Raw genomic sequence first — 6000 nt, 5'->3', positions numbered from 1 at the left:
AATATCAGTGGGCGTTTTGCCCTTTAAGGAGTCATGGAGTGGAAGCAGTTTTTCTGTATGCATGTGAGGCCATGTCTTTAGCCAATTAATCTCACCTAGCAGTTTTTGCATCTCTACTGGAGTATAAGATGACTTGAAGGATAACTGGGATTTAAGGGGGCACACAGAGTCAAGTTTAAGTTCTGCCCCCAAGATCTTTAAGGGGTATACTTTCTGAACCTTGCCTCTGGCTGTATGCAGCCCTCCTCCTTGGAGGAATGTTTGTAATTTCCTATAGGCCGAGTCCAACACTCGGACGTCGGCTGCCCCAATAATGATGTCATCCATATAAACATATAGAATAATATCTGGCTGGCTCCGAAGAGGTTGAAGGACTTGGGACACATAATGCTGACAAAAGGCTGGACTATTGTCCATGCCCTGGGGCAGAACCACCCACTCATACCTTTGGCTTGGCCCCTGGTGGTTGACTGAGTGCACGGAGAAGGCAAACTTTTCACAGTCTTGGGAATCAAGAGGAATGGAAAAAAACAATTCTTGATGTCAATCACAATCAAATGTCGATCCCGAGGAATGGAGGGAATCCATGGCAGCCCCCATAAGGGGGTGCCTACGGGGACTATCCGCTCATTAATTTTCCTTAGGTCCTGTACCATCCTCCATTTACCTGAAGCCTTTTGTATAACAAATACAGGGATGTTCCAAGGGCTCAGCGAAGGCCTAATATGCCCTTGGGACAGTTGTTCTGATAGTATTTCCTTTAATTTCTCTAACTTGCTTGAGGGGAGTGGCCACTGTTCCACCCACACTGGGGGGCCAGGGAGCTATTGAATGGCAGGGATGGTAGGAACAGTGGCCTGTAGGATTGGAGGTGAGGCCCTGTAGAAGAAACAGGAGCCTCCTGACTTGAGTTCTCAGGAGGAGGCGCTCCCAGATGGCCATTAGGGCCACCTGATGGGTCATGGCCTGAGAAGAGCGCAGCCTTAATCTTCTCTAAGATGTCCCTTCCTAACAGATTGTCTGATAAGCCTGTCATGATCAGGGGACGCACTTCTCCCTTATTATCATCCGTATCATTCCAGGCAAGCCAGTTCCTAGTTACTTCACTCTCAACTTCACCCCCTACTCCTGTCGTCTGGGGCCCGGAGATCAAATCCCACCAAGGAGGAATTTCCTCCTTCCTTAATACAGTCCGATCAGCTCCAGTATCGAGTAAGCATTGGAACCTCTTTCCGGCTATAGTAACCTCCATATTTGGCCTGGTTTTTGAGACTATCGGGACTACCCAGTGGACCTCAGGTTGGTCATTAGGCAGGTCGCCGGGTTGGTCACAGAGCTGGTCGCTAGACTGGTCGCCTCCTTTGGGTGACGGGGCTGGAGGGTGCCCCACTGTTAGTTTGAAGGCTTTCCCCCAGCTTCAAACTTGGACTTGCACTCGCTTTGCCAATGATATCCCTTCTTGCACCGGGGGCAAGGTGTCTTAGGCGGCACCTTAGTTTGGCCGGGGTTTCATCCTGATGAGGCACTAGGTCTTACAGAGACTGAAGGACATTCTCTCTTGAAATGGCCATGGCCACCACACCCATAACAATGCCCTCTGCTTACCTCATTGGCTGAAGCAGGAGCGAGCTCCTCATCAAGCGAGGCAGTCAGCTCCTGTGTCCGGTGGGTCTGAGTACTGAGATTCCGACAGGCAAATATCCAGCTTTCTAGAGGCTTGTCTTTCATTCCTGCACAAGCTAGTTTGTGGTCTGGGGCCATTCCGTCCCACACCAGGGACTTGACCAGTTCGTCCATCTGAGTCCAAGGAGCCTTTGCCTGAATACTTTCCTCCACCCTCTCGACAAAGGAGGCAAGATCCTCCGTTGCCCCTTGAGTAACTTCTAGTGTCAGGGTCTTTGGGGGCTCCTTCCCTAAGGATCTCCATGCCCACATCCCCAGGGCCCACACCCGCCTCTGATAGGATGCGGGAAGAGGGACCTGTTGAAAGTTAGTAACATGTGGATTGTGGGCTCATACATCATTTCGAAGGTAATGGGGATTGGTGGATTAGCTGCTCGAAATTTCTCAGCCTGAGGGGCTGGGGATATAGCCTAGTGGCAAGAGTGCCTGCCTCAGATACACGAGGCCCTAGGTTCGATTCCCCAGCACCACATATACAGAAAACGGCCAGAAGCGGCGCTGTGGCTCAAGTGGCAGAGTGCTAGCCTTGAGCGGGAAGAAGCCAGGGACAGTGCTCAGGCCCTGAGTCCAAGGCCCAGGACTGGCCAAAAAAAAAAAAAAAAAAAAAAAAGAAATTTCTCAGCCTGAGCATGCATCCCTAAAGGAGGCACACCATTTCATATATTCTTTTTTCTTTCTTTTTTTTTTTGGCCAGTCCTGGGCCTTGGACTCAGGGCCTGAGCACTGTCCCTGGCTTCTTCCCGCTCAAGGCTAGCACTCTGACACTTGAGCCACAGCGCCGCTTCTGGCCGTTTTCTGTATATGTGGTGCTGGGGAATCGAACCTAGGGCCTCGTGTATCCGAGGCAGGCACTCTTGCCACTAGGCTATATCCCCAGCCCCATGTATTCTTTCTTAACAAGCAGGGTCTGACCTATGCGTCTCCACGTTTGTGCGTTGGAAAACCGGTTGTTCAGGCCACGGAGTAGGATGTGAGCTCAAGAAGAGTTTGGTCCCCTCTCAGCGACCGCTTTCCTAAGATCTCAAAACTCCTTGACTTCCCCAGGTTCCCACACAGCTGTGAGGCTTGCTATGTCAAAGTCTACCACCTCCTCTATACCTGGTAGAAAGTCCAGCAGTGGCTGCTCGAGCTGCAAAAGCTGTGGTGGAAGCGGTGACAATGGTATTGGTTGCTGTGAAAGGGCGGTGTGCCTTTGCAGGTCCAGGGCAAAGTGTCTGGTAAGGGAGGGGGGAGTGATGGCAGAGGCTGCCGGATACCCCCCTCCCTGACTGCGTGTCTCGGGATCGCGGCATCTAGTCCGGGATTCTGGAAGCCAGGCCCATGATCGAGATCGGCCAACTGCCCATCCGCGGGCCCGTCAAGATGGGGCATCGGGTCCTCCTCCTGCAGGTCCCCGGGAGGGTCACCTCCTTCTCCCTCAGGGCTCTCATTTGCTGCTCCCGCCTGACCCAATAGAATCTCTCCTGTAGAAAAGCAAGCTTTAAGAGAGGTGATGATCGGGAAGATTACAAGAGGGAGATCATCTCCTAACTCCTCTTCCTTGCTGCCCAGCTCCCTCCCCAGCTGGTCCCAGGTTTCCCAGGAAAGTGGGTTAGTTTTAATCAACCATGGGATGGCCTCGGTCAAATTTTCCCAAATCTGATTGGTGGCAGAATCTGAGATAGTCTGTCCGGTATTTTTGAGCATGAACCATAATATCTTAACAGTTGGTTCGCTCCACTGGCTATGCGCTTGACCCATCTTAGTGGGGTCCCTCTCCTCTTAAACACAATCACTAAATGCAATCTGTGGGGTCGGTGAACCCCGAAATTCCCAGCCGTGCGTTTCGTGCCATGCGTGGGCGCCAAATGTTGGGACCTCAAGGGTCCCTTTTCCCCCCTATCTCCCGGGGAAATGGCTTGAACCCCGAATTATGAAAGGGCACTCGGCTTTGACATCCGCCAGCAGAAGGCAAAACGTGCTCTTGTGGATCGCGTTTAGGCCAAGAAGAGAGTTGCTGGAAACCTCCCCCCTGCCCCCTCTCATGTGTCAGAGATTGGCGCAGAAAGAAAGACTCCGGGGAGACAGCCTGAGGTTTGAACTGAACTCCTCGCCCAGGGGCGGGCAGAAGGATTTATTATGGTGACGAAAGCGGGAAGGCGGGAAGGGAAGGACTCAGCTAATTGGCTGAGCCTGGCTGTTTCGGCAAGAGTGGTACCGTGAGACTCCCCCCACAGGATGACGTCATGCCCCAATAGAACTGCCCCTGGGCTCCGGCGGTGCCATCTTGAAGGCATCCACGTGGACCCGAGATCGAGACGGGAGGCGGGCCGAGCCAAACTACTCCTTCCGGTTCCAGACCCGGAAGGCATAGGAGTGGCTTCTGGCCATATGGCCCCAGGGTGGGAGGAGGGAGGGTCAATTGGGGACCGCCCATCTACATATACAGCCAGCACCCCCACAGGTCATGATGTATGATTTTCTTGATCAGTTCCTGGATTCTGCTAGCTAATATTTTATTGAGGAGCTTTGTGTCTGTGTTCATTAGTGATATTGGTCTGTAGTTCTCTTTTTTTGTTGGGTCTTTGCCTGGTTTGGGGATGAGTATAATATTAGCTTCATAGGATATGTTTGGGATTTCTCCCTCTGTTTCTATTTCATGGAAGAGTTTGAGGAGTATTGGTATTAGCTCCTCACTAAAGGTTTTATAGAATTCGTTGGTGAATCCATCTGGGCCTGGGCTTTTCTTTGTTGGGAGGCTCTGGATTACCCTCTGTATCTCGCTGTAAGTTATTGGTTTATTTAGTTGATTTATTTCTTATTGGTCCAGTTTGGGCAGTTTATACTTCTCCAAGAATTGATCTATTTCTGTAAAATTATTGTTTTTTTAGTGAAATAGTACCTTACGAGTGTTTGAATATCGTGCGTATTTGTTGTAATTATTGCGGTGGAGTCTCTGATTTTACAGATATGAGTCTCTTCTCTTCTTTTTTTTTGTAAGTCTTGTGAGGGATCTGTCAATTTCATTTATTTTCTCAAAGAACCAGCTTTTAGTCTTATTCATTCGTTGAATGGTCTTTCTATTTTCAATCAGATTTATCTCTTCTTTAATCTTTGTGATCTCCTCCAAGTCATTTTAGATTAGATCATTTCTTGTTTCTCCACTTGTTTTAGCTTCATTGTGAGGTTATTCACCTGCTCTGCTTCCATTCTTTTAATGTGGGTGCTGAGAGCAATGATCTTGCCCCTCAGTACTGCCTTAGCTGTATTTCATAGATTTCTTTGTGATGTATTTTCATTGTCGTTGTGGCTTATGAATTCGTTAATTTCATCTTTAATTTGGTCTGTGGCCCAAGTGTTGGATAACAGTGTGGGGTTTAGCCTCCAAGAATGTGTATAGCCTCTGTGGTAACCCTTGTTATTGAGGGTTACCTCAATAACTTGGATGGTGTTCTTCCATTCTCTTCACGCGTGGTAGGTTTGTGTGGAGAGGTCTGCTGCTATTTGGAACATTTTCCCATTGTAATAAATCTGTTTCTTCACTTTGGCTGCATTCAAAATTTGCTGTTTATTCTTGAGAACTGAAGTCTTGATTATTATGTGCCTGGACTAGGATTTTCTAGGGTCTGGTCTACCAGGCATCCTATAGGCTTTAGTTACCTGGGTGAGGTCCCTAGTGAGGTTGGGGAAGTGTTCTGCAATAACTTTATTGAAAATATGTTGAAGCCCTCTGCTGTGGCATTCGGCTCTTTCTTCTATTCCAATTATGCGCAGATTATATCTCTTGTCTTTCTCCACTAGCTCCTGGATTAGTCTGCCCTGGAGTTTTACTGTTTCTTGGAGTGTGGTAATTTTCTGGTTCTTATCAGCTGCATCGTCATCCAGAAGAGAGATTTGGGGATTCAATATGATCAATTCTTTGTGATGTGGTTTCAAGCATAGAGTTTATCGATGTCAGAGAGCTATTTATGGTTGCCAGATCAGCTCTCATCATGGAGATTTCTTCCTTTAAAGAGTTGTATTTTAAATCTATTGTTTTAATGCATTTCACTTCTCAGGATGTTAAGGCCTTCTTTAATGGAGGAGTGCACTGTCTCCCTTTTTGCTTCAATTTCTTTCTTGACTTCCTGAAGGTCCTTCGAGACTTCCATTCTAAACTCCTGGAATTGTTTCCTGAATTCGTTCCTGATGCTTTCCATCATTTCTGCTATCATAGCCTCAGTTGTTTTTTTATTCTCCATCTCTTCTTCAGTCGTACTGCGTTTTGGAGCTGGCGAGTTGGCTTGCTCTTTGATGAAATTTGATATATTTCTTTGTGATTTGCCCATCTGGACATCT

This window comes from Perognathus longimembris, chromosome 13 (assembly GCF_023159225.1).
Source record: "Perognathus longimembris pacificus isolate PPM17 chromosome 13, ASM2315922v1, whole genome shotgun sequence".
In the NCBI taxonomy this organism is placed as follows: domain Eukaryota; kingdom Metazoa; phylum Chordata; class Mammalia; order Rodentia; family Heteromyidae; genus Perognathus; species Perognathus longimembris.
Note: the sequence above shows the minus strand (reverse complement) of the source record.